At 41.0% G+C, this 22456-nt stretch overlaps 1 long non-coding RNA gene across 1 annotated transcript in view; it reads right to left on the minus strand.

Moving 5' to 3' along the window:
- Positions 1–1907: 1907 nt before the first annotated feature.
- Positions 1908–22456, minus strand: part of LOC143788618 (uncharacterized) — a 106262-nt gene continuing 85713 nt past the window's right edge. The window contains exon 3 of the long non-coding RNA XR_013218684.1: positions 1908–2171. This is a non-coding gene — a long non-coding RNA (uncharacterized LOC143788618). The remainder of the gene's footprint in view (positions 2172–22456) is intronic.

Below are 22456 nucleotides of genomic sequence, written 5' to 3' on the forward strand. Positions count from 1 at the left end.
CTGCCCATAACATCACCCCAGCAGCCCCCTTTAAGCAACGTCGGTCACCCCTGACTGAATACCACAGGTGGCGTCACAAACTTTTATTATTCCAAAAACGAAGAAGAAAGAGGCAGCACTCACCGATCTTCCGAGACAGGTAAATTTATATACTCACAATAAAATCTTCACGGCTGGGGGTACTGTTGTGCTGAGTGCCTCTTTCTTCTTCATTTTTGGAATACTCTACATGTTTATTCGGCCTCAGCACCCGGGATCTAAAGACCAAGCTTCCACTGCAGGTGAGCAGTTTCAGCTAATTCACAGAGGCGGGGTGGTGCGGTTCAGTTTGTTTCTTCTATTCCATTGGACAAACTTTTATTATTTTACAAACCTCTTTAAAGACCATCTCTTTTACTTGGGCGCCCAGGACCACGAACTGGGTCACCGCTGCCTTGACACATCCCTTTAAGTACCGGACCTGGTACTGAGTACCCCGCGGCCCTGATGGGTGTTCCAACTACACCAATGGAAAGCAGGGAAGACAATGATCAGTAAATATTTTAATACAACTACAGTGCACTACATTACATAGATATCTAAAAAAGTTCGGGGTTGCAATTTTTGTTTCAGATCTTTTAATCCATATCCAAAACCATAGCTCCTGTAAAAAAGGGACACAGTTGCATTCATCGTTCAGCGAGCTTATTCTTCTAACTCAACCCACCGACAGCAATGAATGTTAAATGTGACCTTCCATTTGCTTTTCTTGAACACAAGCAGCTTTTTACAGATAATTTTCTTATGGGTTATAACAAGCACTTAAATTAAAACTGGTAATAGCAACTTGAACATGGTAGTTAGGTTTACTGAAAGAAAAAACATCCAAAACTCAATTGCGCAGGAACATGGAGGACATACAGCGAATGCTTTCATAAGTGAGTGGAATGAACATGAATCCCTATATTCATCATCCATCAATGGTGATTATCTCAGGGATGCCAAAAATTATAACAATGTGTCTCATTTTCTTTCTTAGCCATGCAAAGAGCATAGATGTTCAACAGGTTGCACAATAATGATATAAAAAGTCTAACAATGTGCTAATATTACATTCATCTTAGCCTCTGCTATGAAGGCTCCATCATAGATTTCATGAAAAATGCTGGCCAAAATAGCTCAGCATGTTGCACTATATTGTCCAGTTAAAAAACAGCATGGTGGAAACTTGATGGAACCATTATAGTCAATGGGGCCCATCAGATGCTATTGGTGGCACTTCCTCATAGGAGAAGAAAATGAAGGAAGTAGAACAGCAAAAATGAAGAAAACAGATGGGAATAAAGGCTTAGAGGGGTTGTTTCACTCAAGTGATGCCTGTACATATGCTAGATCACTTCTACAGTAAGTCATGGAGACTGGAGATAGTTTGCCCACTTTAGTACACTTCCTGAAAAACTAAGCAGCTCTTGCTCAGGTGTACCTGGCCATGAATGGCTGCCACATGATGCTAGATATTCTTTACAGTAGCGGCATCATGGCCCCAGCAATAACTACTGATGGTTGGGTATTTCTGAATTCTGGTGTAAATAAAGGATTGTTTCTTGAGACAACCCCTTGAAGTAGCACTATATTTACTCAGCATTAGTATTCCCATCCTAAGTTGTATTCTTCATAGATACATAACTATCATCACTTAATAAATAATTTGATTTTTATGGTCAAATCGGCACTGTCAAGCAAAGAAGAAAAGTTTCCAGAAAATGGTCAATATGCTGTGGAGTAAAGAATCCATAAGGAAAGATGGGAGACAAAACCAGCAGTCATCAGTCTTGCCGTGATGTACAGTCAACGATCGATGGTTTGCCTTGATATACCAAACTCACCGACAGCGTTGAATGTTCATCATGACAGGCATATGGCATCCATTATCTTGAACAGCATCCAAACGAAAGCTAGCTGCCATTGAATCGTGTCCAAGGCAAGCACTTATGATCCAAATGATATATTTTCGACAGACATAGAAATATGCTTTTTATATCCTTTGTGCTGTAGACTCCAGGATTAACCCGTTCCCAAGACTTGCTGAAAGATTTATTTAATTGATACCCTGTAGTCAGCTGAGGTAATTACAGAAGGATGAGTAATCAGCAAGCTCGTAGAACAGCTGGCAGGATGTCAAGATGGATGTTCTGCAGGAAAAACACAGAAGAAAATAGTTATTTTTGTTATAACAGAATTCTGTAGAGCCGAGAAATTCTATCTTTTTTTGTAACAATCTCAGAACTATTGTGTGTGAACAGACACATACATCAGGTGTTAAAGAAGAAAATCAGTAATGTCTTATAAGACATTGTACCTTTAGTGAATCTAAACTAATATATTACAAATTTGGAATTCCATCACATAGTTTTATCATTCCAATAATATGAATGCAAGATAGATCAATTCATATTAAGTGAAAGGAAACTGGAAGGATTTTCCATGGCTGTCATACTGTAATGTCAGAATGTTCATCTAGATTCCAATAATAAGACCCTCTATATGGCCTGCAATGCCTGGATGGACCGCGTGTCTCCTGACCTGAACTGACAGGTGCTTAGGCACATAAGAAGCTGTAGGTTCTGGTCAAGAAACCCTGGTCCATCTGTGCATTGTGGTCTGTATATGGATTATAAATATGCCCATCTGAGTCCAGACTAAGACACATAGCGAACACGTAATACACAAGAAAGCCCCTTGGCTTTTACTTGGTGATGTGTGGTATAACATGCATGTCATGAGATTCGTACAATATCTGTAGTTAAAACTTCTGAAATGTCTCACACTTATGTTCCTGTTTGTCATGTTCAGTAGTTTCAGGCTAGGACTTTACAGCAGCTCTTTGGTTGTGCTGTGGTTCCAGTAAAGTCAGTCACTCCTTCTGTTATGTACAGTGCCTTGAAAAAGTATCCATACCCTGTGAACTTTTCCACTTTTGATCACATTACACTCAGAAACGTAAATGCATTTTATTGGTGTGCTATCAGATACACCAACACAAGGTACCAAGTATTTGTGACGTGTAAAGGAAATGATACCTGGTTTTCTAAATAGTTAAAAACTATGAAGCTGAGAATTGGGACATCCATTTGTATTCAGAGTTAGTACCTTGTAGAACCACCTTTCCCTGCAATTACTGCTTGAAGTCTTTTGGGGCATGTCTCTATCAGCTTTGCACATCTAGAGGCTAAAGCTTTTGCCCATTCTTCTTTGCAAACTAGATCAGTGAGATTGGATGGAGGCGTCTGTAAACAACAATTTTCAAGTTTTGCCACAGATTCTCAATTTAAGTCAGGACTTCGACTGGGCCATTCCCAGGATAAGGGTTAACTTGTTGATCTGGGGGGTCCAACCACTGAGACCTACACCGATAGGCAGAAAGTGGAACTTTTATTCCCTTTAGAATAGAGTGGCAGAACGCATGCTCCACTGCTACTTCGTTCATCTTTGTGGGGTTGTGCTTGGCTTTTTCAATCAACCCTAAAGAGGAAGAATGGAGCAGCGATCAGGATTCTGACATGGCTCTTTATAATGGGGATAAAGTTCCCCATTGGAGATAAAAATTCCCCATTCTACGATTGGCAGTAGTCAGCAAGTTATCACCAATCCTGTGGATAGGACAACCCTCGTTAAAAATCTGTAGATGCTTCATAGTAACATCAAAGGCACTGGCAGTAAATCTCTATAAAATTAGATTTTTCTATGAAATGCTGCCTGTGTTGAATGGCGAAATCCATTGTGTCTATGTCACGTACAGGTACAGGCATCAGTGCCTAATGATAAATTCACCCGTGAGATTGCATAATCTGCAGGACTAATCGTTTACATAATCTGGATTTCCATTAGCAGATATTATGTTTAGGTGGCTATGTTCTGAATATGTGATTGTCTCTTTGTGTTTTTCCTTAATATACCACTTCAGCTTTGAAAAAAGGGAATATATTCACACCAGAGTGCAGCAGATCTGATCACCTCTTGCCACTCATGTTGGTACCGTACATCTCAACTGAACAGGCCAGATTAGAAAGCACACATCTGTACATAACACATATACAGTAAGTCAATGTATATAGTCTATGCCCAGAGTTACAGTTTACATCATTAATCGCTGGATTAAAGTCAGAGCACTCCCAATTTTGAGCTCTACATCATAGAAGGGATTAACATTGACCTGATTCCAGAAATAAAGCTGCAGATAGACTGGCGCTTAAAATTCAAGAGAACCAGAGGTGCAAGGATAAAGTCACAGAAAACTGAGATACAACATTTCCATTCCTGCCTCATAGTTGTGAGCTGCATCTTTTACCATTGTTAAACAAATGTCACATACAATTAGGATGGAAGGTCTAGGTCTAAATCATTGCCATAAAGACCACTGACCTTATCCAGCACCAGAATCCAATACACTCTGACATTCCCCAAACCACACTGCTTTCTTTATTCTATGGTGCACATTACTCATTGCTTTTGACCCAGGACTTCTGTTTTGTCAAAGGTTAATTATATAAAACTACCCAGAAATAAACATTCAATTTATTTTCTACTCTCGTGTTCAGGCTGGCAAATTAGAGCCCAACAAGTTCCTTAGGCCGGGATCACACATACACGAGATACGGTGGAGTCTCGCAGGTGAAAACCTACTGTAGCTCTGGCGCCGGCACTCCGGAGTGGAGGGTGCGGCCGCACAGCAATACATGGAGCCGCACGCTCCGCACTGGAGTGCCGGAGCCAGAGCTGGGTTTTCACCTGCGAGACTCGGCCGTATCTCGCGTATGTGTGATCCCGGCCTTACTCGGTCCAAATTCTGATACAATGCAATGACATGTCCACTTAGGTCAATCAGCAGATAGGGATAACTTAGATAGATAAGGTCTATTGTGGGATTTTTTTTAGGACAATTCGCAATTAGTGTTGAGCGATACCGTCCGATACTTGAAAGTATCGGTATCGGAAAGTATCGTCCGATACCGGCAAAGTATCGGATCTAATCCGATACCGATACCCGATACCAATACAAGTCAATGGGACTCAAGTATCGGACGGTATTCCTGATGGTTCCCAGGGTCTGAAGGAGAGGAAACTCTCCTTCAGGCCCTGGGATCCATATTAATGTGTAAAATAAAGAATTAAAATAAAAAATATTGCTATACTCACCTCTTCGACGCAGCCTGGACCTCACCGAGGGAACCGGCAGCGTTCTTTGCTTAAAATGCGCGCTTTTACTTCCTTCTGTGACGTCACGGCTTGTGATTGGTCGCGTGCCGCCCATGTGGCCGCGACGCGACCAATCACAGCAAGCCGTGACGTAATTTTCAGGTCCTCAATGCCTAATTCTAGGCATTCAGGAATTTAAAATTACGTTCCGGCTTGTGATTGGTCGCGTCGCCCATGTGACCTGACGCCTGATGCCTATTTCTGCATTGAGGACCTGAAATTACGTCACGGCTTGCTGTGATTGGTCGCGTCGCGGTCACATGGGCGGCACGCAACCAATCACAAGCCGTGACGTAATTTTAAAAATGCGCGCGTCTCCTGCCTCCCGTGACGTCACGGCTTGTGATTGGTCACGTCGCCCATGTGACCGCGACGCGACCAATCACAAGCCGGAACGTAATTTTAAATTCCTGAATGCCTAGAATTAGGCATTGAGGACCTGAAAATTACGTCACAGCTTGCTGTGATTGGTCGCGTCGCGGCCACATGGGCGGCACGCGACCAATCACAAGCCGTAACATCACGGAAGGAAGTAAAAGCGCGCATTTTAAGCAAAGAACGCTGCCGGTTCCCTCGGTGAGGTCCAGGCTGCGTCGGAGAGGTGAGTATAGCAATATTTTTTATTTTAATTCTTAATTTTACACATTAATGTTGTTTCGATACCGATACCCGATACCACAAAAGTATCGGATCTCGGTATCGGAATTCCGATACCTGCAAGTATCGTCCGATACCCGATACTTGCGGTATCGGAATGCTCAACACTATTCGCAATCCTTTATTCCATTTTAATAATATAATCCACAGTATATTTTTGATATGCAATAACATTTAAACACACATGTAGAAGCTGTGTAATAGAAAAGTGTGCAAAATAAACTATCAAAATAATTGTTTTGGTGGTCCTGGGAATGCTCATTTCCCAATTATCAGCCTGTGAGAACAGGCCAACAAGCCGTCGATGACCAAAACGTTAATTGGGTGAAATGAATTTCAAACTTGCCCAAAAATCATTGTTCTCGGCAGCACATAAAACTGGAGATGCGCTGCCGATAATATATTATTCGCACCCCAAATGAGTAAATTATCATACATTGAAGTGCAGTTGGCATGTGTAAATGCAGCAAAGAAACTCACATGTACATTTTTCATCTCCACTGATCTGCTGCATATTTTATGATGGACACTAAATGCACCTGACAGATCCCATTGACAATAATGGAAGTCATTTGGTCAAAATTGTGCAGCATGATACCCTGTATTTTACATTATTTTCTGCTAGATCTGTGTTAAGATGTGTTCTCACATTGAGTATTTGGTAAATTTTTAATGTTGCAGATTTTCTGTACATATTAGGTTAATTGCATTTTTATCCATTGGATTTCTTTACTGGATTATTTTTATATGCATTTTTATTGTGTTTTTGACTTTTATGTCTCTTGTTGGTATGTTTTAAATAAAGCTACTTTGTTTTTGATGCTTCTTGTTATTTTTTTTTGACAAAGCTTTATTGATAGAGTAATATGCGGATTACATGCATTTTTTTATCTGCAGATTTTCTGCATCTCATGCAAGTCTAGGCTGGAAAACCCAACATGAACCGGGTATTCGCGCAAGAAAATGAAATGTTTGAAACACGCACCACAAGTCACTTTACACTGCATAAAAAAAGAACACAGTGGGAATGAGATTACTATAAATCACATTCATTTTGTTAAACAATTAGAGGCTGCGTTTTTTAGCTCCCTAACAACCTATGATGTATAGGTATGTGTATCCTCTTTGATGCAGGCTCCAGTCCTGAGCCTGCTTCTTTTCTGGCACATGACAACTGATCTGACCAGCTATGTGCCTCTAACAGCTGCGGGTGGAATTACCATCCACCCACAGCTGTTAGCATGTTAAATGAGGCTGTCAATCTCTGAAAGCTGCATTTTACATGATCGCGCCGATGGGTTTGCCTGACAGATCATGATTTTTGCTACACATAGCAGGACTGAAACCCTTCTATGTGTAGCACAAGCGATTAGAAGATTGCAGCTTTAAGTCTTCTAAAAAGACTATTGAAGCAAGAAGGAAAAAAATGTTTAAAAAAAAATATAAAAATTCAAATCACCCCCTTTTGCACCATTCAAAATAGAACAATATTAAAAAATACACATACTTGGTATTGCTGCATTCAGAAATGCCCGATCTATCACAATAATAATAATAATAATTTTAATTTATATAGCGCCAACATATTCCGCAGCGCTTTACAACTTATAGAGGGGACTTGTACAGACAATAGACATTACAGCATAACAGAAATCATAGTTCAAAACAGATACCAGGAGGAATAAGGGCCATGCTCGCAAGCTTACAAACTATGAGGACAATATAAAAATAATTAATATAAGTAAATGGCATAATGAGAAAACAAATTAAAATGCCAGAATTACATTTTTTGGTCACTTCAACATTACAATAAAGCGTAACAACAGGAGATCAAAACATTGCATCTACCCCAAAATGGTATAATTACAAAATGTCAGCTCGGCACACAAATGTAAGCCCTCACCCAGCCCCAGATCTCGAAAAAAGGAGACGCTGCAGGTCTAGGAAAATGGCACCATTTTTTTTTTGGTTACAAACTTTGAATTTTTTTCATCACATAAATGAAATAGAACCTGTACATGTTTTTATCGGTGAACTCAAAACGACCTGGAGAATCATAATAGCAGGTCAGTTTTAGCACTTAGTGAACATGGTAAAAAAAAAAAGAAGAAAAAAACTATTATGGAGTTGCGCTATTTTTGCAATTTCCAAGCACTTGGAATTTTTACATTTTCCCGTACAGTATACGGTAAAATCAATGGTGCTGTTGAAATATAGAACTTGTCCGGCAAAAAACAAACCCTCACAAGGCCATATTGATGGAAAAATAAAAGAATTATGGCTCTGGGAACAAGGGGAGTAAAAAAAACAGAAAAATGGAAAATCACAAGGTCATGAAGGGGTTAAAGTGTTAAAAACTCATGGGAACTTAGCCCTATAGACTTGGAATAGAGCCAGTAGGACAGATATGAACAGAATCTAACTCACCGTTTATTGCACATCACTAAGTACAAAGCTGCCAATAATCTGTCTCATCCATATATCTTCAAACTATTCTCCTGACATCCTGACTCTCTGGTGCCCCAAGTACCTTTTCTCCTCCACACTTTGTTAGGACTGGCGGAACGCACCAAGTAAAAGATGTAATAATATTGGTGCGTTCGCAGTCCAGGGTCCACCGTGCAGGTGAAAACCCGCTGCTAGCAAATGGCGGCGCTATATGGCGGTGGAAGCGAACCGTGCTAAGCCACAGGTCCGCAATACCGCACAAATGAGTGCAAGCAAGAAGTCGGCGAACTCAATCCCAAGACTCCGGGTAGAAGTCCGTACAGACAACTTGCTCACCACACCGCAATTAGGTGTGTAGGAAAAGTAAGAGCACCGAAGTGCGAACTGTGCCGTGCTGGCAGACACCACTAGTACCCAGACGTGGGTTAAGAAGCGCACTACTGGCGCGTGGCGCCGCACTGGCGGTCACAGCGATAGACGCTGACTCGTGTGTAACACGTGGAGTGTTTAGTCGGGCGCTAGGTAGCAGCCATACACCTTACGCGATCTTTCATACAATAGGGTAGGGGTATTTAATGAACGACTTGCACTCACAACAAACACACGTATACAAATGTACACTAGCACATGGCCGTGAGGCCATGCGAGTCTTATATAGCTGCAAGTAAAAGACCTTCCTAAAAGGACCAATGAGAGACTGTCATACCAGACCATGTGACCCTAAATCTCCACTGAGAGATCTTGCCCTGGGCATGCTCAGTGTGTGCAAAGCAAGACTTAGCCTTTGCACTTAAAGGACCTTCCTGAAAGGACCAATGGACTTAGCTGCAGTGTCTGACCATGTGACCCTCGATCTCCACTGAGAGATCTCACTCAGGGCATGCTCAGAACGAGAAAAGCAGGACTTAGTCCCAGAAGCGTCTATTCGCCGCTGCCCAGCACTGACTTCAATGGCAGAAGCCGGAGAAGCAGCAGTAACTCTTTGTACAGAGCGGGACTGAGCAAGACACTGGGACCAATGTCTCCGCTGAGCAGGCTCCACTGCGGCAGGAGAAGAAGGGGAGACCGCAGCAGAGATGGCCTGAGATTCCCCCTGTGCAGAAGCGGGAACTCGATCCCTAACACACTTATACATTCCTCGGCCAATCCATTCCAAAACTTCTCCTGCTTATTCCCCTCTTTTGTAATTCTGTGCCACAACATATTCAATTATCCACAACATTCCAAATTTTGAGCTGGAACTTGAAAAGGAAGAAAGCTTACAGCCTTCAGTGATCTATCTCACCAACATCAGAGCTGCCGCAACCCGCCATCTTACTGCTTCCGTCTTCACTACCCTGTAGACTGTAAGCCCACAAGAGCAGGGCCCTCTCCTTTCTGTACCAGTCTAACAAAAAAACAAGATCATTGGTAGCACTAGCAATTAATAAGATTGGACGTTATGGGCAACCTCTCTTCGTTTTGTCTGCCCTATCATTTACACACAATATCATTATCTTAATAAAACAATACATTAATATGAATATGTGCAGATATCCAATGCTCTTCCATCTACTGCGTCATAGGAGTAGGCCGAGGACAAAGGGCGAGACCAGAGCATAAATAAACCAAGCACTTTGTTTGCCGTAAGCGTTGGGGTGAAAACCTACATGAAATTTCTCTTTACAGTTACAGGAATCCTAATGCGCATTGTCAGGGTTAGGAGGCGAGGAAATGCTACCCTCCCTCTCTCACACACCCGCGGGGACTTTTGCTGTCTCTGCGGTCTCTCTCCGGTGGCCTATGTACCAGCGATGATGGAAAGGACATAATTTAAGTGACGGCGTTAGCTCTGCGTCCAGTGGCCGAGTGAGGGAACTGGAGCAGAAAAGCGATGTTTCTGCAGGAATTCTTTCATCTGACCTAAATTCACTCATGCTTTCAGTATAAGAACAAATTCATTTATTTTCCAGAGATATACCGCCAGAAAAAAATATATAGTACATGATATGGATATTAAAATTATTCAAAAATATATCAGATGGGATGCTTCTTTTTTTGTTTCATCACTTGTAGCCAATTTTTTTTCAATATATTCCTTTTAATAATCCATACCTCCCATGTATTAAAGGGGTAAAACATTTTTTTTTAAAACAGGTAGAGAAATGCTTTATCTCACAGAATCAACTGTGATCCCTTGCTGTTCTGTCTGTATACTTTCTTTTGCTTCCTCCCCTGCCCCGGAGCTGTGGTATGATCAGACCATGTTCCTGTACGGTCAGACACAGCCAATTCACAGTACACAGCAGGGGACATTTATAAGATTATCTCAGCACAGGAACATTTTTTTTAACACATCAAATCGTGGAAATTGTTATGATTCCAAGATTTATTAAATATAATCAACTTCAAAATTAATTTTGCTCATGGGAAAACTTCTTTAACTGAATGTATAGAGACCATGATTTTTTTAATTGGGAACTGAACACATTGACCCATACCTATAAAAATGGTGTTTCATACATTTGTTTAAAAACAGTCATTAGAGTCAATTGTACTAAATTTATTTAAAAAATTTGATTGTCCTGAGATCTGAAAATGAAATACAGTACAGACCAAAAGTTTGGACACACCTTCTCATTTAAAGATTCACACTGAAGGCATCAAAACTATGAAACTATGAATTAACACATGTGGAATTATATACTTTTCAAAAAAGTGTGAAACAACTGAAATTATGTCTTATATTCTAGGTTCTTCAAAGTAGCCACTTTTTGCTTTGATGACTGCTTTGCACACTCTTGGCATTCTCTTGATGAGCTTCAAGAGGTAGTCACTGGGAATGGTTTTCACTTCACAGGTGTGCCCAGTCAGGTTTAATAAGTGGGATTTCTTGCCTTATAAATGGGGTTGGGACTATCAGTTGTGTTGCGTAGAAGTCTGGTGGATACACAGCTGATAGTCCTACTGAATAGACTTTAGAATTTGTATTATGGCAAGAAAAAAGCAGCTAAGTAAAGAAAAACAAGTGGCCATCATTACTTTAAGAAATGAAGGTCAGTCAGTACGAAAAATTGGGAAACTTTGAAAGTGTCCCCAAGTGCAGTTGCAAAACCCATCAAGCGCTACAAAGAAACTGGTTCACATGAGGACCGCCCCAGGAAAGGAAAACCAAGAGTCACCTCTGCTTCTGAGGATAAGTTTATCCGAGTCACCAGCCTCAGAAATCGCAGATTAACAGCAGCTCAGATTAGAGACCAGGTCAATGCCACACAGAGTTCTAGCAGCAGACACATCTCTACAACAACTGTTAAGAGGAGACTTTGTGCAGCAGGCCTTCATGGTAAAATAGCTGCTAGGAAACCACTGTGTCAGGACTCTGAACATTTTTTACCTTTTGTGCATTACTGCCCTCTTCCAAGATGGCGTCTTTGGTCTCATGTGCACTGTGTCTTCCTGCTATAAAACTCCACACCAGCCTTCAGTCTGTGCTAGAGTATTCTGCCTTGCATCCAGCTCCTGACCTCTGATTACTCCCTGGCTATACACCTGCTCCTGTGAACCTGTGTGGTGATCCTGCTACTCTGCTCTTGAGTTCCTGCTGCATACACAAGTTTCCAGTAATCCTCCTTCAACTGCTGCTCATGTTTACTTCATCTGCATTTGCTGGACATGTAAGCTGCTGCTGCTTTGCTATAACCTGAGACTATTAACCAGGCCTCCCTGGTGGAGCTAAGATATGATTTGTACTGCCTATAAGCATATCTGTGTCTGGACTAAGACAAGGATTTATTCGTGTCAAGTATCCTCAAGAATAACTGTGCTTCATAGACTTTCTGCTTGATTGCATTTTTAAAGCTGCGTTTATTATTTGCACCAAGTGTTGTGGACTTGAGTTTCTCTCTGCACCTGTTTGAATCACCGTTTGATAATATAGACTTTACCACTTATAAAACTGTGTCCTGTAGTTGTCTTGTTCCACGCAAAGAGTCTCCTGAGTTATCCCCTATAATTATTACACACTGCTAAGGACAGGCAACAAGCATAAGAGACTTGTTTGGGCTAAAGAACACAAGGAATGGACATTAGACCAGTGGAAATCTGTGCTTTGGTCTGATGAGTCCAAATTTGAGATCTTTGGTTCCAACCACCGTGTCTTTGTGCGACGCAGAAAAGGTGAACGGATGGACTCTACATGCCTGGTTCCCACCGTGAAGCATGGAGGAGGAGGTGTGATGGTGTGGGGGTGCTTTGCTGGTGACACTGTTGGGGATTTATTCAAAATTGAAGGCATACTGAACCAGCATGGCTACCACAGCATCTTGCAGCGGCATGCTATTCCATCCGGTTTGCGTTTAGTTGGACCATCATTTATTTTGCAACAGGACAATGACCCCAAACACACCTCCAGGCTGTGTAAGGGCTATTTGACCAATAAGGAGAGTGATGGGGTGCTAGGCCAGATGACCTGGCTTCCACAGTCACCAGACCTGAACCCAATCGAGATGGTTTAGGGTGAGCTGGACAGCAGAGTGAAGGCAAAAGGGCCAACAAGTGCTAAGCATTTCTGGGAACTCCTTCAAGATTGTTGGAAGACCATTCCCGGTGACTACCTCTTGAAGCTCATCAAGAGAATGCCAAGAGTGTGCAAAGCAGTCATCAAAGCAAAAGGTGGCTACTTTGAAGAACCTAGAATATAAGACATAATTTCAGTTGTTTCACACTTTTTTGTTAAGTATATATTTCCACATGTGTTAATTCATAGTTTTGATGCTTTCAGTGTGAATGTAGAATTTTCATAGTCATGAAAATACAGAAAAATCTTTAAATGAGAAGGTGTGTCCAAACTTTTGGTCTGTACTGTATCTCCCTACCATGTGCAGGTGGAGATTTCCATTGATTTTTCACAATATCAGAATTTTGCATTAGTAAATGTGAATAAAAAGTGTAAGAGATGCGCAGGTCCAGTAACTCACTCCGAAATTTTCAGTGCAAACAAAACTGGTATATACATTTATTTCTTAATAATGCAAATATTGGGTAGGCATAGGTAGGCAGGCATGCCAGTAATATTCCACCATTTTCTATTTTATTTGCCTTTTTTTAATTAATATATCTGTTTAAAAACCATGGGCTACGCCAAGTAAAAAGTGATATAACATTACCATTTCTTCATTCAGGTATTTTAAGGCGCAAACAAGTTTAAGGGCTAATTTCAACTTATAAACACAAGGAAGTCTTATGCCAGGTATAAAAGTATAATAAAATCTTTATTAATACACACAAAGTTATTTTAAAAAATACATATATTCTTTCAGGGGGTGGATACAAATGCAACATTTACTGCATTCAGTATATGTACTAAACATTTTCCTTTTTTTTATATCAGTAGTTGAGAGAGTCTATATGTTTACATGATTGACCAAAAAAAGGGGAACATTTTTAATACATCCTGTGAATGCAGTCAATTTTCTATTTGTATCCACCCCCAAAAGAATATATGTATTTTTTAAAATAATTGTATGTGTGTATTAATAAAGATTTCATTATGCTTTTATACCTGGCATAAGACTTCCTTTTGTTTATAGGTTGAATTTATTTGATGGAAGTGCCATCAATCTAGGACTCTTATTTGGTTTTGTTCAAGTTTAAGGGCTAAGTTCACACAAGAGTATAAAAAAACGGCATTCCATCCAGACAAAAAAAATGGCTGATTTTTTTCATCTGTTTTGTCATGGTATCAGCAGTGAATTAAATTTACAAGACCAAATACAGTTTCCTATGAAAAGATGTCAATGCATGCCGAAATATCAGATGCCATATGGTTGTACTGTATGGGATCCTATGATTTTTTTTCATAGGTATAAATAGGCAAGCATCTTCCAAAATAAGGAAGAGAATAGTGCAAGCTGTGATATTTTGGATGGGAATACTTGATCTGTGTACAATAGTGGTCATCTGAACAGACATATTGAATAGCATTGGTCTGAGTGCTCTCCATAGTTTTTCGATGGACTGTACTCAGACCAGAAATACGGTCATGTGAACGTAGCCTTACTGAGATTTGTTCTGGAAATTTGCAATATTTAATGAAAATCTAAGCTTCCTACAAAGCTGAATGCTGATTGGCCCAATAGGTATGTCTCCTGACTCCCCCATACACAGGAACGCTTAGCTCGTGTTTTCAATGTGAAGACTGGAGAAAGCCATTAGTCGACACTTCTGGCAGCAGCTTATCATATGGGAGAACACAAGGACTTCATATTTGTGTTTAAACTTTTATCTCACCCTTATCTCTCCGACAGATGATGTATGAGAATTGGGAGGAGGCCCCTATCCACACTCGATGGTGGGTGACCAGGTGCAGAGGACGGTGATATAACGGGTTCTTTGTAATAACTAGTGCAGTCCATGTAAAAGAACGGTTTAACCTGTGAAAATCTGTTGATTTGACTCACGATCATTAACCCTTTCCAGACATGACCAAATTCTGCTTTTACCCTTTCGTTTTTTCCTCTCCTTTGTCATAACTTATTTTTTCCATCAATACAGCCACACGAGAGCTTGCCTTTGCAGGATAAGTTGCAATTTTGAATTCCACAATTAATTTTCTCATATAATGTACTGGAAAAAGGAAAATAAAATTAAAGCGGCGAAAAAAAAATGCAACATTGTTTTTAGGGTTTTGATTTTACGGCATTTATTATGCGGCACACATGTCGTGCCATCATTTCTCTTCTGGTCAGTACAGTTGTTTTTCTATTTATGCTTTTGATATTTGTAAAATCTTCTTCTTTTTACCCCCCTTAGAGGACCTGTACCTGCAATCGTGTGATCATTTTTTCTATATGATAAAATATAGCAACTGTATTACAGTGTATTGGTAAAAATCACAATCGGAGTCTCCTATAAGTAAAATCCTACAATTTCCATAGTCTGAGCACTACAGCACTACTAAAATCGGAGCCATGGAGGTCTTCAGCAGGCCACTGTTACCATTCAAAACCATCAACATCCCATTATAGCATTGCAGGGGAAAGGGCAATGGGCACCTTGGTACCGTGCTTTCTTAATGCCAATGGCAGCAGTTTTTAAAGCATTAACAGCAGCGATCGTAGCTCAGGTCCAATCACTGCTGCTATATATGGATGCCGGTAAGTATAACTTGGATTTCTGAGCCTGCTCCATTCACCAGCACCTGCTGCATGACGTACTCTGTAGTGGGAAGGAGTTATAGGGGTTGTCCACTTTTACCTATTTTTACTCATAGATTAAGTTAAAAGAGATCTGTCAGCAGGTTTTTGCTACGTAATCTGAGGACAGCGTTACGTAGGGGTTCAAACACTAAATTCAATGATTTGTCACTTATCGAGCTGTGTGCTGTTGTTTAGTTATAATGAGTGCTTTATCACCAAGAGATTATCACTGCTGGACTGATGTTCATGTGCATGCTAAAAAGACCAATGCCCCCTCCTCTGATAAGTATTTCACTGTCAATAATGGCAATGAACACAGAAAGCTGTAGAGTGGGAGGGGTTAACTTTCTCATCTCTGCTACATCTAAGAACTCTGATTGTGTCACAACCCAGTAAACTAAGGGATACATTATTGGATTCAGGGTCTCTTTGACTACATTATGCTGCTCTCAGATGAGGCAGGGAAAACCTGGTGAAAGATTCTCTTTAAGTGTAACATAGAAAAGTGAGCTTCCCTTATCTTCCCTGGGTCCAGCACTGCCTCTCTGCCACTGTCCCTGTTTCTGTTGATTGGCTGAAGAACTGACAACAGCTAATCACTGAGCTCAGTGGTTTGGGCCACTCATACGCAGAACTAAGTCACTGGCTACTTCGCTGTTTGCAATCAATCAACAGAGACTCATGCAGGGGCGAAGAGTCAGTGCTGGACCCAGGTTGAGTAAGTAATGCTTAGTTTATTATTTTATACAGAACTAAGCCTGTGGGGTGATAAAAGATGAACAAGGAAAACCCCTTTAAAGGATTATAGAACATGATATGAATAAAAATAGAGATAAAAGTGAAAGTAAAGAAAGAATTACAGTAGTAGGAACCAATCGGTGAGAACCTATGTTACCAGAGTAAGAGTTTTGAAGACAACACCAGATTAGGTGACATCTATGTCACAGTTAGTAATCATAAAAGGCCTGGCCAAGCTGAGAAGAGGCAATTGGCATCTAAACTTGTACCAGGACAGGTTGTGTGGCTATTAGGTGGGCTTACAGCCACCATCACCACAGAAGGATCCGAGAGCAGTCAGATGCCAGAGATGACCAAAGGAGTCAATCAGTTAAATGGGAGTAAAGTACATATAAATCCTACAAAATAACTCCTATACTGGAGAAGGCCTGAGCTGTGAGGAAGATCCATGCCTCGTGCCACTAGAAGTCTGTGACCAGACCATCAGGTCTGCCTCCAGAGTCAGTAGAAGTCTATGACCAGTGTCAGTAGAAGATCCTTACCCAGTCTCAGTAGAAGATTTGGACCCCGCGCCAGTAGAAGATCCATAACCAGCACCAGTATAAGTCCATGACCAGATCTGAACAAGGCTTGGGAGATGTTCCAGTTTCAGCAGAGGACCATTTCTTTTGGCCATTACTTCCAGCACAGATGAACAGAACAGGGTGTGGGCTTGGGCCGTGCTTCAGGAAATGGAGACAGCCAGTGCGACAAGCACACTGTATACTCAGTGACTCGCATATCTAGGACTTGTGGCCTAGCTGGAAATACCGGTGACCCCTGCTAGGGCCAGTGTAATGGGCAGAGGTGTTTATAGTGACGACAGGGAAGGGCCTAATACTGAGAGTGATGCCCATGAGATTGACATGAAGGGCATCAACTGTCGTTTAACTGCTAGGTAGCAAGAATGGTATATGTAATAGAACATTGCACAGATATTGTATTTAGTCATATTGCTGTGTTATAATATACTGTATTAACCCTGTTACTGTTACCGTCAATATAGTGCTTACTTCTACATATACTTATCAATAGATTTTCCTTTTTGCGTTAGTTAAATAAATAGTGTTGGCTAAGTACCACTGTCTCCTCATTGTCTGCACTGGTGCATCCGAGTAATCTGCTTACATATGACATCTGTTTGGTGTTCTTAAAAGATGTTTTCCCAAATTTGATAGTTAACCCTTATCCATATCAGCAGAATAGGGGTTACTTTATATAGGGGAGCTGACTGATAGGACCTCCAAATGATCTGGAAAACGGCTTTGGCTGAATAGAGAGTTGGTCCAGCATGAGCACCGGCTCCATTTCTTGTCTTTGGGACTGCCAGAGAAAGCCGAGTGCATTGTTCAGCTATTTCCTTACATCTCATAAACTGTGCAATGGGAACTCTATTCTTCTCACCATTACTAATGGTTTTGACAACATTACTTCCATCAGTCATCATTACAACTCTCAGTGGAAGTCTTCTAGAAAGTTCTGTCATATTAAAAAGATGCTTTATACAGGTTTTTATTTTATATAAATGTCTCTCTAGAGAAACAACAGCCTATATCCATCTATATGGACCACAGATGTCACTGAGCAATGTTCTAAATGTTTTTGAAATGACCGAGAGATCCCAACACTACCGGCAATAAATGAATCTGATTGCGGAGACGTGTGGGTTTGAGACTATGGGGTGCATGCAGTATTCTGAAGCACTTGGTTTGGTGTGTTTTACATCACCTGCGCCTATGATGTGTGCAGTGAATTCAGGCAGGAGGTTTTATATCTATATTAAATATGCTATGATGTTAGACAGGAAACATCTGCTCTTCAGTTCAGTAGATTTAGAGCAACGGTTAAAATGCCATGAACCGTGTGAAAAGAACGCATATGGACTCCATATAAACAGCTGCATTCCTATCTAGATTATCAGACAGATGTCTACTGACAGGGCAACCAAGGACAAGACAAGGCCAGAACTGGCTGTCGGCCCACAAAAGTTAATGATGGGCAGGCGATTTGGGTTTAGTAAATGTATACAGCAAACATGATTGTATATCACAGAGAAAGAGAGAGAGAAAGAGAAAGGAAGGAAGAAGGAATGGAAGGAAGGACTCATTCCTCTCCTAATGAATTCCTGTTGAACTGTTGAAAGAAATTATCGGGATTAGACGAACATTGACATGGAGGGATGCTACATAGCTAGAACACTTAAAGGAGTTACCTATAGGACAGGTGATTTCTTGTGGCCAGTGTCCCACCAATGAGACCTGACTGATCGGCATTCGGCAGATCAGAGAATTTTCATCCCAGCCATGGAACTTGTATCCTGGTTACAAAATGGAGAGGCATGTTGGATACCCAACCACCGCGTCGTCCATCTTCTACATGGCTGCCAGAAAAAGCCAAGTGCAGTCCCATATTAACTGCATAAAGCAGTGGTTGGTCCAGCATGTGCACTGTCAATCCATTCCAGCTATAATAGTTCACCAACTTAATATCTAGCCTCTGCATCTAAGATAACTTGTTTTCACTACTTTACGTTTTTCCAAATCAAATTTCCATCAATGAAGATCAAAGTATCATAAGATAACAAGAGCCCTATTGACAACAGAAATGATACAGTTTTTAAGGGCTAAATGCCTGTAATCCTCACATTAAGATGTAATCTGTAGATAGTGAGGATCAGAGTAACAAGCAGATCTGATTAAAGACTTACAGCGCATTTACCTGAGTGCATGTACCGCATTTGTGCCATTTGCCATTTGTCACTTTTATCGTTGCTGTAATAGAAATTAGGTATCCACAGTCAGACTTCCTGGAGAAAAAGCTGGCCATACATGATAGATGGCTGGTTCTTCAACCATCTCAACCGACTCGCCCATGCACAGAGTCCTCTATGAGAAAGCCGTCAGCGGACATGTCGGCCGGCGGGTTATCTCTGGGAACAGAATGCAATGCAATTGGCAGTCTGAAATTGTACACGGGTGATTGATATTCTCACCTATAAGTCAGCTGGCGCCCCCATACATATTAGACCACTTCCCGAACCCATTGATAGTTTCAGCCAGAATTAATCTAAGGTGTATGTTGCATTAAGGGGTGAGTTTGGAGGCTTATCTGTACAGAGTTTCAATAGAAGAATTGCAATGGATATAGTTATTCTAGATATCCTACATGAGACATAGGTGCCTGATCTACGAGGGGCAACACTCATTTTACATCTATTTGGAATGTAAGCTTTTCTTGCTTCCAGTAGAAAAGTGCTTAGATTAATGCTGGCTGCATACATAATGTGAATGCAGCTATGTGATTCTCTGAGCCATTTTAGAGATAGCACACAGTAGTTTAAAGAGATGGCCGTGGACCAGAACTAGATAAATGACGAGTTGGGCATGGGCTCTGGCTTGCTTCTTCCAGCTCCAATTGACTGACAGGTCTTTTCCATGTGTGGACTTAGCGGGAGATCTGTTAATCAAATGGAGTGGAGTAGGAATAAACTTCACTAGACTAGTCTGGTCTTACGCTATGGTCCCTGGTCCACTTTTCAAACTAATTGTTCTCTGAATTACTGGAGCGTTTCAGAGAAAGACATAATAGTATGCAATCATGCGACTGGGCTCTGATACATGGTTCAGGCAGCATGTACAGTATCTAATGTCAGGTTCACTTTAAGGGCAGCATGGAGGCTCAGTAATGGGCACTCTTGCATTGTAGCATTGCAATCCTGGATTCAAGACTGACCAAGGGTGTCATTTGCACGGAGTTTGTGTATGTGTGCTCCTTGAGTTTTTTTGGGTTTCCTTCCAAATTTCACAACCATACAGACGGGTCAATTTGGAATTTAGATTGAGATAAGCTCCAGGGGGAACAATGAACAATCTGAGAGATGGAAATCTCTGTACAGCACTGAGAAGCATGATAGTGATATATTAAAAAAAGCATACAAACTGTAACAATATTTGATTTTGATGGGAGTGATTCTTTAAGGAATATCTAGTAAAAGATAAATATATTTGTGAAATATTACCAATAAATGTGCTGGAGCTCTACTTTTCTACTTAAGTTCATGTACACTGAGCCTGCAGCAATATAAACTGAATATGAATTGAAGTGGGTTTAAGTTGCTGAGTTAATCTTGGCACCAGAGGGTTGCGGTTTACGATGCAATTCCTAACTATTTTTGTCTGCAAAAGGCAGAAAGGGGTCCTTTCAGCCTGATCTTGGCCTTCAGCCCAATGACTGGTTTATATAAGGTAAAACAAAAAAAAACGATAAGTATTCTACATTATACAGCTCTCAGGTTCAATCATAGTAGGTTATTGTGCTCTGTCACACCTGGGACATGATGAGGACAAATGAACAAAGGAACAACAGATTTTCTGCTTCATTAAATTTAATGTATTCCCATATGGGCAGATCTCAGGCCTATGGCTGGGTGACATGACTTGTGTCCGGTATAGCTGTAAGAGTTCGGGGCCAGGGAGGCAGACATGGCCAACAGTAATCACTGTATCACCCGCTGGTCCCGTCCCTTTAAAGTACCTCAGTGCTGGTCCTCTACACCATCAGGGTTTTCCCGGTATGGGACAGTTACCTTTGCAAACGATTCCAAGAATAGAGTTACAGTCCGGTTTCACTTCAACTTCAACATGTTTACTCAGCAACTTGTTATCCAGGGCACACTCTGTTACAGCATCGGGCATCGGTGTCTCTGACCCTTGCCTGTCGCTAAGCCTGAGTTCGGGACGGTCCATACTATACGGTCCCACAGTGTCCTCAATGTTTGGTTTTTCTGCCTTTCATCTGGGCAATCACTGCCGTTTCGCACCGATCCTGAGAATGGCGGCTCATGCAAAAACCTGCCACATCTTGGTGCACTTTCTCCCACTTTGCTCAGTCTTCTTCTGTCCAGCAGCTGAAGTCCCACTATTACTACACTGCTGTTCCTGTAGTTGCTGTTCTTTCTGTTCTTAGTTCTGGTCCCATGGATACTACTGCTGGGCCCACTCTTCCTAGAAGAACATTACGGGATCGTGCCCTGGGCCAGCCAGCCCTCTGTGTGCTGTGCGGGCGCCCAGGCCTCAACTGAACTAAAGCAGGAAGCTCTCACTATCCTATCTCCATCGTGCCCCTCCTATCTTAACTGTTCCCTATGCTATACCTTACATAGATGATGCCCACATCTAGTGGCCAACTTGGGATACTACTCCCCTAACACTATACGGGCCCGGGGCACTTACTTTCCCTAACAAGAGTGGTGTACATGTGGCATATATAGATAGATATAACATGAGTAACACGCTTTATGCGTAGCAGTACTCAATATAGACAGTGATAATACATTTACATAATGTAGCAGTATCACATAGTACATGAACACATTAATTAAAGACAAAGTGCAAACAGGGGTAGGGGAGAAAAAGGAACAATAATAATACCACTTCCCCTGCATAGCCATACATAGTCTGTACATGACAGCTAATTTGCTGGAACTTCCGTTAGATTTAAAGCTTATAGCTTTCATCAGACTGGATTTTCCAGCATGATCTGTATGAATTTCGGTTGTTATCTCTTGTGACACTACACATATGATATTCAGAATTGACATTAGAAGTTCATTTTTTTAAACTTTGCTATGGTTACTTGTTTTACTGCCAAGGGAACAATTGCCAATAGCTACAGGTGGCTTTGAAAATGCTCCTCATTAATTGGCACAATTGCATTAGGTTATATTCTATTACTATATTGCTTTTGGGATATAAGTTCCACTGCAATGATATAGATCTTGGCATGCAGCATAAAATATATATATTATATAGCTTGTCATCTTGTATCATAATATAATAGTTGTGCATTTTAATTAGTCATGGAGATTATAACATCCATGCTAGCATCTATATTAATGAACCACATGAGATGTAATGCCGGCCACCTTAAAAGGGATACAACACATATTGTAGATAGGTGATAAATTGATGAATGCCTGGGTCCTGGCTGCTGAGACCTCCAGAATCATGAAAGTGTTCCAAAAATACCTAGCATGAATGCAGCATTAATGACTATGTGTGGTGATGGCTACATTAACTATCCACTGTCTAAATGTGTTATAAATAGTTACAAAAAAATGTATGTCCCAAAACACGGGTTAATCTGCAGATTATTATCTTTGCAAT

Source organism: Ranitomeya variabilis, chromosome 8 (assembly GCF_051348905.1).
Source record: "Ranitomeya variabilis isolate aRanVar5 chromosome 8, aRanVar5.hap1, whole genome shotgun sequence".
In the NCBI taxonomy this organism is placed as follows: domain Eukaryota; kingdom Metazoa; phylum Chordata; class Amphibia; order Anura; family Dendrobatidae; genus Ranitomeya; species Ranitomeya variabilis.